At 44.9% G+C, this 12,262-nt stretch overlaps 1 long non-coding RNA gene across 1 annotated transcript in view; it reads right to left on the bottom strand.

Moving 5' to 3' along the window:
- The window catches only part of LOC144782604 (uncharacterized), a 44,265-nt gene that overhangs the window by 14,329 nt on the left and 17,674 nt on the right, over positions 1–12,262 (bottom strand). Inside the window, exon 2 of the long non-coding RNA XR_013601166.1 lies at positions 6,738–6,836. This is a non-coding gene — a long non-coding RNA (uncharacterized LOC144782604). The remainder of the gene's footprint in view (positions 1–6,737; positions 6,837–12,262) is intronic.

The following is a 12,262-nucleotide window of genomic DNA, read 5'->3' as shown; positions in this document are numbered from 1 at the left end:
CAGATGTGCTGCCCAGTAATATTATTTGAGGTCAGGAAGGCCTATATCCCCCATAATACCAAGCAAGGTTAAGTTTGGCGAGTGCAATACACGGTCTCCTATTCCACAGCAGACTTCTCTGCAGGGTTTCAATTTATCTAGAGTCGTTTGCAGGTACCAGGTTCGAAGAATTTTGCAAGACATACAGGAAGCGAGGCAAGGACATCATCTTGAATAGAGATGCCCTGCCCAGCAGGGAGAGTGGAAGTGCTTTCCAGCGCTCAGTATCCCTCTTCAGACTCAGCAGGGGTGGGAGGAGATTGTGGGCAAATCTAGTCGCTGGATCAGCTGCTATATAGATACCCAGTTACTTAAAACCCGTTGTGGTGACTTACACCGGACATCCCCATGGGAGGTCAGGCAGAGGGCCGTTAAGGGTGTATAGCACAGATTTACTCCAGTTAATCGAGTATTCTGGGTACCTGCCAAAAATCGCAAATATGTCTAGAACAGATTTGAGGGATGCCTTTGGAGAGGCCAGATATAGGAGAATGTCATCCGCATACAGTGAGATGTGGTCTTCCCATGTGTCAGTCGATCTCAGTCCTTGTATCACTGGATCCCTCCGTACCCATGATGCCAAGGGTTCCAAGGCCAATGCGAAGAGAAGGGGAGAGAATGGGCAGCCTTGACGAGTTCCCCTACTCACGAGTGAATGCGTCTGACTTTTTATTATTAACAACTACTTGTGCTAGGGGATTTGAATAGAGGGGCTGCACCCATTATATAAATCAGGGACCAAATCCCATTTTGCCGAGAACTGCAAAAAGATACAGCCATTCAACCGTGTCAAAGGCCATTGCAGCATCCAATGAAACAATGATCACCGCCTCCTGTATGGTGGCTGCCCTCCCCATACACCGTGAACTCTGCGGATGTTCAGAGCTGTGTTGCGCTGAGGCATAAAGCCCGATTGATCCGGGTGAACCAACCCATCTATCACTTTGACGAGCCTGGTAGCAAGGAGTTTAGCTAAGAAATTTGGTTCAGCTATTAATAAAGAGATTGGCCTCTAAGGAGCACAGTCTGTCCGTGGCTTGCCCTCTTTGTATGTAGTGGCCAGAGTTCCTAGCCTCTGGTCTCGTGGCAGTTGCCCCTTCTCTCTACTTTCCCCAAACATCGCTCACAAATATGGGGCGAGTTTGTCAGGTCTGAGCTTGTAGAGCTCAATCGGCAGGTTATTGGGACCAGAGGCTTTCCCAGATCTAAGGCCTCTGATCGCTTGGGCTATCTCATCCGTCGTGAGATTCCCCTTCCAGGAATTGTAACTCGTCAGTCGAAAGAAGTGGCAGGGTAATGTCCCCGAGGAGACCGTGGGAATCATCTATCGTGTGTGGTGACCGAGAACGATATACTTCCCAGTAGTGAGATGCAAATGTGTTAGCTATTTCCTGAGGGTCGTTAATCGGACGTCCCGTATCCTCAATCAATTCAGGCACTAGTCTACTCGCAAGTTCTTTTTTATCTAAAAACGCAATTAGTTTCCCCGCCTTGTCTCCATGGTCATATATTCTACCCTGGGACTCCTTTCCCAGTGCCTTGGCCCTGTCTGTTACAAGCGCCTTGTAGCTATCTCTCTTTAGTTGCAGAAATGGAGCTGATCAGGCATGGACCCCTCCCCCATCTCCTCCTCTAAACGGAGGATGTCTTACTCTAGTATAGCTTCCTCCTTAGCTGTCTCTTTCCTCACTCTCGCTATTTGGGACAGTGCTTGTCCCCTTATCACTGTTTTGAACACTTCCCACAATGCCTGGTGTGAGCATACCGATCCGTCATTGTCTTGAAAGTAATGCTCCATTGCTATTTGTAGTGCTTTGCAAACCACCGGGTTACGGAGGTGCCAGGGGTTAATGGGGGCCCCCCTTCCCACTCTATGCTGCCCAATTACCAATTGGGCCCATACTGGGGAGTGATCTGAGATACCCCGCGCCATGTGCCTAACTTCTTGAATGTGTATAGTTGGGTCAGAAGGATCAGTAGATAGTCGACCCACGACTGACGCGAGCGTCTGAGTGGTAAGTGTGTTGGACGATGTCAGGGTGACAAGCTCACCAGACGTCTATCAGCCCCAGAGATTCCAAGAAGTCAGGGAGCCAGCAGTTGGAGGGGCGAAGGTCTTGGGGGTGTCTGTCTAGTGTGCCGGAAACCACCGAGTTGAGATCCCATCCCACCACCAAGAGTCCGTCCGGTACCAACAGTAGGATGGAGCGCAAATCCTTGAATGTGAGCTCCTGGAGGCCAGGCGGCACGTACACCGAAATGAGGGTTAGCGCATTTCCTCCCCATTGTCCTGTGATGCCTATGTACTCCCACTTGCATGCAGGGTATGAATGCCACTACTGTGTACACAGATTTAGGAGAAAGGATAACCATAAGCAAATCCTTATATTGCAAATCTGAATTTGTAGTACATGTTTTAACATGCCCCTGCAAAACGAAATATGTAGGTAGCACTATAATACAAGTGCATAATAGAGTACTGCAACACTTTAGGGCAATCAAGAATGTAGATGACTTGTACCTTGTGGCCAGACATTTAAAACAACATCATGACTGTAACCCAATTAATTTATGGTACACAGTGATTGACCAAATAGAAACATCAAAAAGAGGTGGTGACAGAGAAAGGGCACTCAGACAGCTGGAGTACAGATATATCCTCAGATTGAACACAAGGGAACCGGTTGGTCTTAACCCCTTTGACGCTCATGACGAGCTCAGCTCGTCATGAGTTACGCCTGTCGTACGCTCATGACGAGCTGAGCTCGTCATGATACCCAGGCTTTCGCAAAAGTCAGCGCACAGCGGGAAAACCCGCAGCGCGCATGGGGTTAATGTTGATGAAGAGATATATACCCACTTGCAGGGACAGTAAGATTGCAGCCTGTTTTCTATTCTCGTCATTTTATGTGTTTTTAATCTCAATAGTTACATGGGCAGGGAGAGATTGTAATTCATATATATGAGTATAAGTTTCCATGTAGCTGAACTTACATATATCTTTTGTATCATCTATTTTTCAGGTCCTGGTCAGAAGTCAATGTCTGATATGAATCTGGATTCCAGTTCAATGAGCAGGAAGCAAAAGAGCTGAGATATCTTTCTTCTTATTTTTTGTTTATCAATTTTGTTCTATTTCATTCTCATCATTAAGATGTTTTCTCCTTCGTAGATTTTGTAAAATTTGGTGTATTCCTTTGTGATAGAGCTATAACAGCGTATTATAGGTTGTATCTTTTGTTTATGATATGTCTGGTACTATGTTCATTAACCACTTGGCTGCTAAGGGGTGTGCGAGGGGTTCCATTGACTTTCCATTGAAATCAATGGAAACTCCATGACGAGTTACCCTTGTCATTAGCACTGAAGGGGTTAAAGAAACAGGAGTAGTAGGTCATTGTGACAGAATACTAATACACCCAATGGGGTAAGATAGATTCCACAGGTATTGGATGATAGTCATCCAGTTACCGATGTATGTTATTAAAGCCCAGAACATTAGTGGGCACGGGTAATTGCCCAACGGGGCATAAAATGCAATTTGTATTTTAGAGAGGGAGAGGTGTGGCGCCGCGGCCAGGGCGACTGACGCTGGAATCTGGGGATCACCGTTCGATTCCCAGCGCCGGCGGCAGGTTAGCCCAGCACCATGTGACTCTGGGCAATAGCTTGCTTAATCTCCCGACGGCCCCCAGCGCCTAGAGACCCTAACGGGTGATTGTGCGCTTTACAATTGTGGCATATTATATATTATTATTATTATTTTAGGTCCCTTACTATTCCCTATGCCCAATGGGGAATGAGTTTGAACATGTATTTACAACAGCTAATTGTATTACCATGTTACAACAATTTTATACAAAAGGGGGGAGAAAAGGGCCAAGGAGCTAATCAAGGTCCAGTGTCCATGCTCCTAATATCTTACATAATATCAAAAGGGGGGAACACTGTTCCTACACGGCGGGGTGCAAACAGTCACTCACGCCTTAGGGTGCTAATAGTCACCCGTGCACACAAGATAGAAAAGTGAGATAGAAAGAAGAATGTCCCAGGTTAGTGTGACCCACTAGTAAGGTGGGACAAGCATTTATTGTCCTGTGTTGCCCTCACACACCCCGAAAGGTGTCATGCTTCATCATCGGGCAGTTGCTCCTCGTAGGGCCGGCGCTGCAATCCCCTACGGGTCCCCCGAAGGGTCTCTTTATCGGAGATCTTTTCAGGACTGCCGGATGGTGCATGAGGGTGTGTGGGGTGTGGGTCCAGTGAGGGTATTGAAAGGTGCGTGCAAGTGTAGTGATGAAATTTAATAAAGGGTAAATATGCAGCGAATATCTATATTGTATAAACCCTTTGCAAATAATTGCTAAATAAAATATTGCCCCAAAGGCATACTATGCTTGGGTGTCTTGAAGTTAATGGTCAACATGTTTCGGGCCTGCGTCGCCATAAGGGTCATTGGCGCTTCGTCAGGACCGGAGCTATAATTAAAAAAGGTGCACGTGAAAAATAAAATTGGACCCTCTAAACCCAAACAGGGCGGAACGGTAACCACTATACCTATAATGAGGTTACAGCTGTATGGTGAAACAATGCTCCTGATGGGAACCTGGGAACCAAAAACAAAATAAACAACATTAAAAAACATCAGTGACAACTTGATACCTTTACGATGTGTCCCATCCGGGTATACATCTATTCACTCAACCGATGTGAATACGAGAAATAAATAAATAAAGGGAGCAGGGCTCAGGAGACATAAAAATGTATTCAATTAGGTCCTGACCCGTTAAGTTCATGTCCACGCACCACCTCACTAAGTCACATCCCCACTGGCACTCTTGACTCTCAATGTAATCTAATGTGGGAGTATGTTCCAGATTCTGCCGGTAATCTGATCAAAATATATATGTAAATCTATGTGTTCCTGCAGCCTCCGTTAGACCCCAATAGCAAACGAGGTATAGAAAATGCTTACCTCGCCACAGTTGGAAAAGCCTCTACAGCATGGAACACTGGCACATTACCGGGCTATCGCCCTGTATAGCCCGGTAATGTGCCAGTGTTCCATGCTGTCTCGCTGGAGAGGCTTTTCCAAACTGTGGCGAGGTAAGCATTTTCTATACCTCGTTTGCTATTGGGGTCTAACGGAGGCTGCAGGAACCGTGAGCAAGGCCAGTTGTGGCTGAAACGCGTTGGTGGGGTGAAGTCTAATAAACAGACTTAAAAAAGTATCCTGGTTGTGCCGCCTCTTTTGTATGACAAGAATCTTCAGGGTCAGGATCCGACCCCTGGGCAGAGCACACACTGCAGAGCGCTCTCGACTGGCTTGGGGATCCCTTTGGATGTCGATATATGTATATATATATATATATATATATATCTACACACACACACACACAAATATATATATGCACACACATACACATTCATTTTCTCTTTCTTAGGTGACCCACATATGTTGGTTTCGCCTCTGTCCTGTCTTAGGTTCAATTTTAAAACATCCAGGTAAATACAGCAGATATGGCTGCAATCACAAACACTAGCAGCAGCCTCCATCTCCAAACAAACATAAAACCTTGTGATGCTAGGTCAGCTGATTTGAGATATACTGTAAGATAAGAGATTGATAAGTCCAACCTGGCCTTGTAAGGAATACATAGTTAAAGCCTGCACAATTCACAGCTGCAGATAGTAAACTCTGAGACAAAGCTTCAAATTTGGAAACCTCATACAAAAGGGAATGATGAAGCAACACTGGAGGAGACACAATACGGGAGTTTGACACTGAGTTCTAAAAGCTTACAAACCTGAGAATGGATTGAATTTTTTTTAACTATTTCTTAATAAAGATAAAACCTGAAAGGCCACACATAAAGAGGTGGGCTAGTTTGGAACCGTTTGCTTTCTGCACAGGTCCCTGTGCTAGCCTGCACCCCTAATATGACATCTGAAATAAGGACAGCCCCTGAGTAACTTTGATGCTAGTCTAGCAAACCTCTGGCTTTCGTTTTAAGTTGGGTCCTATTATATGAAGGACCTAATGAACTTGTTCTAACTGTGCTTGGCTGAATGACAGACTGTTCCAGTGAGAGGTTAGGTACACTCAAATGATGAGAGGGAAACTGAAAGCACAAGAGAAGTTCTCTCTATCACCTGACGACCAGTGGAGTTGTGGAGAGATTACATAGCATAATTAATAAAGGTATTCAACTGGCCAGGATGAGTGGGATTATTTTGGAAGGAGGAAGTGGAAGATGTAGTTCTTAATTACTAAGCATGACTTGGGAGAACATCATAAAGGTGTAGAAGGTTGCATAATAAATTGGTAACAGGGTGGATGCCTCAGAACAAAGGATGGTGGGTGGATGTGTCAATAATGGGTGAATAGAGTTAGAATGAGAATGAAGAAAAGGAAGGTTTATTATGATAAGTCACATGGTGTGTAGGTTTGTAAAGTCAACGTAGAAGATTGGGTACGTCAGAGCTCCAATCAGATGCGTACGGTGCTTTACTAAAACAGTTAAAGTAGTCAAATGTTTCAATAAAACACTTAAAACCGGCAATGGAAGAATCTGGAACTTGAGTCGCAATAGTTGTGTGATGGTGTTGTGTGGGAACCTCCAAGTGTTACAGCTCATGTTGACAAATGTTTTGCTGGTAGAGTTCTGATTGAAGTTAGAAAACTTTTGAAAACCCACCTCTTCACACAGACTGGCTAGACCCTCGTCTCTCCATCTCACCTGCACTCAGCCAGCGCCAGGAAACCTCTCGGTGTCAGTGCGCTATACAAGTTCCCCCTAAAATAAGATAAGATTGGGTTATAATTTAGAGATGTACTTGAAGAAAGCCTAGTGATCTCATTATGTGACAAGCTTGTTTTGTGTGTTTCAGCTAGCCAAATCCAGGAGTGATTAGAATGTGTGCATTTATCTATCTTTCTCACGTTTTCCTGCCATTTCATTACTTCTTCAAATTTTGTTCTCCCTGCTCAGACTATGGCGGCTCATTTGTTGTGGGTGTTTTGTTTTATTGTTTGTGGAAATCCTGTACCTGATTTATACTCTAATTGTAACTGTATTGATTGGTGGTTACTCAGTATAGGGAAAAGGCGTTTAATTAGAGCGATGGACATGTGAGCCTGTTAGTTGGATTTAAAAGGATAATGGAGGGATAGAAGAGGGGAGAGTCTTAATAGTAGCAAAATGAGTTGTTGGGGTCAGTCTAGGGAGGGATACATGAGGGAAGAATTTAGAAAGGGTTGTTTGGGAGATCGTAGTAGGAAAATGAGGTATTGTGTGACCCAAGCAGGGAAGAGTCTAGAAGGGATAATTTTGGAAATCATAGTGGTTGAATGAGGTTTGGGATGGGTCAGAGTGGAAGTAAATGATATACTGAGAGACTTATCGGGTGAAGCATAGAGACGTGCATTGGAGAGCCTCAAAGTTTTTTTTACAGTAAATGTAAATAATATATAAAACAAGAGTACAGAGGGTATACATGCATAAAGAAAGTACTATATCAAGATTTAAGTTGTATTTAACAAACTCAGACTTTCAAGTGTTGCTGTACTTTAAGCTAATTTGTGTATTTAAAAAATATATTCAATATTTCAATAGTGCAGCAATTGTAGATAAAATAGTTATGATAATATTTACATATTATGATAAACCGAGAACCATAAGAATTTAATCAAGTAACTTATATGAAAACTAGACAGTGACTTTTATACATATTAAGCATAGAATAATCTATATATATATATATTTAACCCTAAGTAATACGTACATTTGTTAAGCAGATCTGAAGTAGGTAGAAAACGAACGGAATTGAATAAAAAACCATGTCTGATTAAAAATTAGGAAGGAAAGCATTGAACGTTGATGTGGGACACGTGTTGAAAATTAAGAATCTTTGGAATGAGGAGCCAAGATGGCGTCCGGGACGGGCGCCTAGTCCCTCGGCTCCGAAGACCGTCTCCTCCTGTGCGCATATCCTGCCGGTGATCCTGCACTGAAACGACATATTGAGGAAAATGCCAACTTCCGACGACCCGCGGAGAAATCCTGAGGCTCGAGCCCACTCGCAAACGGGAGAAACACTCGGCTAGAGGTTGCGGCCCGTAGCAGCCCTGCGACCGGGGCCTCGAGTAGATATCGGGGCTGGCCACCAAGTGAACAACAACGGGCGTCTGCGACTAAGAGGTGCCGGTCGGATCATTTCTGACGCGAAACGGCCGACTTTCGAGACACATATCCTGCTGGACTGCAGGCACAACTCCCAGGCGTGCCTGACGAATTGTTTGGGGTGAATCGCACGATCGCAGGTAATTTGATCATCTGCTGCCGAGAAAACTGCTGGTGCATTGTCCCGCTGTCGGCGGGAGGCTCCCGCATTTCTGCTTACTTAACATCGAGCGGGGCTGCCCCCCCCCCTTTTTATAGATAGTGGCTTATCGCACCATATTGGTTTTGTCGGTCACTATTGTGCTACGCAGATTTCTGGTGCTCCTTAGTGTGTTGCCTGACCCGAATCAGTGGGTCTCTGCCAATGAACGCACCGTGCACTATGGAGTGCTGCCTCGAGGAGACTGAGTCACAAGGGGGACGTGGACGTATGGAGCAGAGAGACATGGAGAGGGGGCACGGAAGAGACGGGTACTTTGGCGGTCTTATGGCAGCTATTGTCGCCCTTCGCCACGACCTGATGCATTATGTCCGAACCCTGACCAGCAAGGTGGATGATATTGTGTGTGCACTGGGGCGATCGAGAATGGCTGCTCAACGGGTACATAGCGACATGCCTCCCTCTATGCCCGACTACGACAAGATGGCGGCACTGTGCAGCACTGATGGATTTGAGGCCCCTAGCCCCGAAACGTCCCTTGCTGGAAATATTGCTTGCCCGGGACGACATGTGGCCTTCGGATTGGAATCGCGACGTGAGTGCTCGTCCTACGTCGTGCTCCCGGTCACCCGGGGGCCACTCCAGCTTTTGTGCGACACTGAGGCTCTCCTCCCCGGCCCAGCTCCGCTGCGTATCATGTGGAAGGTGTACTTTTGGCCCTGGCCGGGATCACTGGATCAGCGTGAAAAGGGTATGGCCGTGATGTGGTTGAATCAAATTGACGCTTTTGGGCTGCTGTTCACGCTCGCTTGGGACACTTTGGTAAGCAGTGGCAGAAAAGATAAGACGGGACAGGGATGAACACTGCCCACTGCAATCCTACAGTTTCTTCGTTGCTGACCGTGATAGATGTGCGACGTGCTGATTTCCCTGATTGCGCCATATGCTGAACTTGTGCTATGAAACCTGTTTGCTAGTGATGGTTCTTGTTACCGGACTTTACACTCTGTGCTGTTATTGACTTACGGGAGGGAGATGCCGGGGGACTGGTGGAAGGCTCCTCCCCGCTTCCCACTACTCTTATTGTAGTTATAGGTTAGGACCTTTTTCTTCCTTTCTATACTTCGGGACTCCCTTTTTGGGGCGACAGGCACACTGCTAGGGGGGGTAGGACGTAGCCAACTGCAGGGGTGCGGGGTGGGACGGAGGGTTTTTCGTTTATTTCTTTTTTGTTCTATGGGCCTTCTATTCTTTTTTCTTTTTCTTCTGAGCTATATAGTGGATTGACTTCCCGATTATTGAAGTTTAATTGGTGTGTACTACTGATCATTCATATGCCTCCTCCTATGAGGATAGTTGCAGTATTTGTATAACGAACGAAAAGTGTACTTATTTCTCCTGATCTTAGCGGTTGAAATCGATGCTCTGTTTTAAATTATCCTGATACTACTTCTCCTTACGAACTGAAATTTGACCTCTGTAAATCTGTAACTGATCCTCTATACACTGACGTATTGCTGTGTACTGTACTATTAAGCCTTCGGGCTTTCTGTTGGGCTTTGTGTACCACCGTTATAAATAAAGGTCTTCAAAAAAAAAAAGAATCTTTGAAATATTTGCAAGGGAAATTTACCTATTCTAATCCCATGAGAGGCGGTCAGGAAGGTCAGTTAACATTCCAGATAGGTTTAAGGATTATGATTTGTGAAACCTGTACATATTGTAAATAACTGCATTTATTACACCTTAATCACTGAAACTGAAGGGGTTCCAGAGTCTTTCTTCTGTAAGCTGATGGTATTGATAGAGCAAGCTTCGCATCGCGACTTGCTCGAGTCATGAACCTCGCCCGTGTGTAATCAATTAATAAAATTTGTACGTCTCACTAATCTTTTATTTTATATTCGAACGAAGTAGAGGAAGCTTGCGTATGTGTATTTCTAATACAACTAATCCGTGTTTCTAAACATGGCCGCCGCTTGGTAAATGGCTTCTGCGCATGTGTCAGTCACACTCACGTGACCTGACGCAGTTATAAGTTTGGTGGGAAAGGGTGCGCATGCGTAATACACAGCTCTCGTGAATAACGTGGTGATGCTCTTGTGAGTGTGTATATGTTGCTAACATTTAAACTGCATAGTATAATTTTATAATGATAAGTTTAAAGTACACAACCCATGATGTGTTTTTCATACCGTCACTTCTATGTTTTAATTTGTTTTCGCTTACTTTTCATGTATCCTCGACTCGGAGGGGTGCTGGGCTGGGGAGTCCATCTTGGAGGGTATTTCTGCGCAGAATCTAGAAGTTGCCATGGCATTGAACTCAGGCCAAAGAAGGTTGATGCCAGAGCCACCCTGGGAAAGAGCACCTTCACCCAGCAGAAGCATCATGATTATGTTCTATTGTATCGAAATGTATTCTTCTCATTGTATTCTGTGCGGCTTTCTCATGGGAACCCCAATCTCGCTAGGCGGTACCTAGAGATGCAAAGTAGGCCTCCAAATAGTCTATTCTGATTGGTGTGTTACCCAGACCCTACCTTAGGACCAATCCAAATTGAGGGATTCTGACACTTTGCAACATTGGGGGGTGGTACACCGTCCCAAAACAGTATATCTACCCTGGGTTCACCTAGGGAAATTGTCCGACTTGTCTGGTTTAGCTGACCTGTCACTGACCCAACGCACTCAATAGGTGACTGAAGATACAGAGCGCTGCGGAGCTCTCTGTCCGAAATTTGACCATAGACTCTGAAGGTTTTACTGAACCTTAAGTGCTGGCGAAGCACTTTGCTGGGGAATTCGCTGACCCAATCGGGGTCGTGATCGATAGCTGCAGAGAGGGTGGAGCGCAGGCGTTGCTTCCGAACTGCGGGTGCCGGTCCTGTCCTGAGGGTCCTGTCCTGATCCTAATCTGGTCTTCCTGCCCTGTCCTGGGTGTCCATTCTGCACCTGCTGTCCATTGAGGGGTATCCTTCCTTGAGGGTTTCCTGTTCTTAACTGACCCGTGGCCAGGGTTTGGTTTCCACACCAGTCTAGGTAAATATTGCTCTGAATCTCCTGAAACTGCACCTTTCTATTTTTCTGTCTTTTGCTTCAATAAAGACATACCTTTGCACGTGAATTAATTTTCCATGCTTTCTCCCGCAACCATTGAATCATAAAGTCATTTGCATTTGTTTCATAACGTGTTCCTATGTTACCCTATCTGTTAGAAATTATATTTTGCATTGCAGTTTGTCATTTCCTGATATGGTCTAGAACCTCCTTACTTAAACTGTCTAAAGAACTTTTGCCTTAAAGCATAGCGTGTCTCTCTCCATAGACTCTCCTATAGTTATATAAATGTCCCGAACTCCTGTCTCATATTTTGAGATAATTCTAGAATACTAGTCCTAATCAAAGCCTATCCCATCTTTAGTGATTCATCTTAAACGTTCTAATTCCTGATCCTTCATTTTAAACGTGTCCTGGTTCCATTAGTTTATAAATGGTTGCACTGACTTATTTGCTATTCAGCTATGTACTTTCTGTTATTCTGATTATCGACTGCTTAATTACTGTGAATTTCATGATTTCTGAATTTTACTAAATTAGATAAAGACTTTAAAACTTCCAGTTGTCCGTGGTCATTTTACAAAGAGTATTGAATGTTATTTGCTGGGTTTGTATTTTGCTGCCTTTCCTTTTACAGCTAGCTCCCTGATCCATTGTGGTCATAGGTACCCGCGTCGGCGGATGGTAAGTCGGATACTCTGAGGAATAACGAAAGGAACTCACAAATATCTGATAGCAGACCGTGAGGTCATCCGATCAATGTATATGGTGATTTGAAATATATGGGGCCGAAGCCGGAAGTGGCGAAATTATTGGTCGGG

Source organism: Lissotriton helveticus, chromosome 9, assembly GCF_964261635.1.
Source record: "Lissotriton helveticus chromosome 9, aLisHel1.1, whole genome shotgun sequence".
Classification (NCBI taxonomy): Eukaryota; Metazoa; Chordata; class Amphibia; order Caudata; family Salamandridae; genus Lissotriton; species Lissotriton helveticus.
Note: the sequence above shows the minus strand (reverse complement) of the source record. Positions and strands in the feature narration are given on the sequence as shown.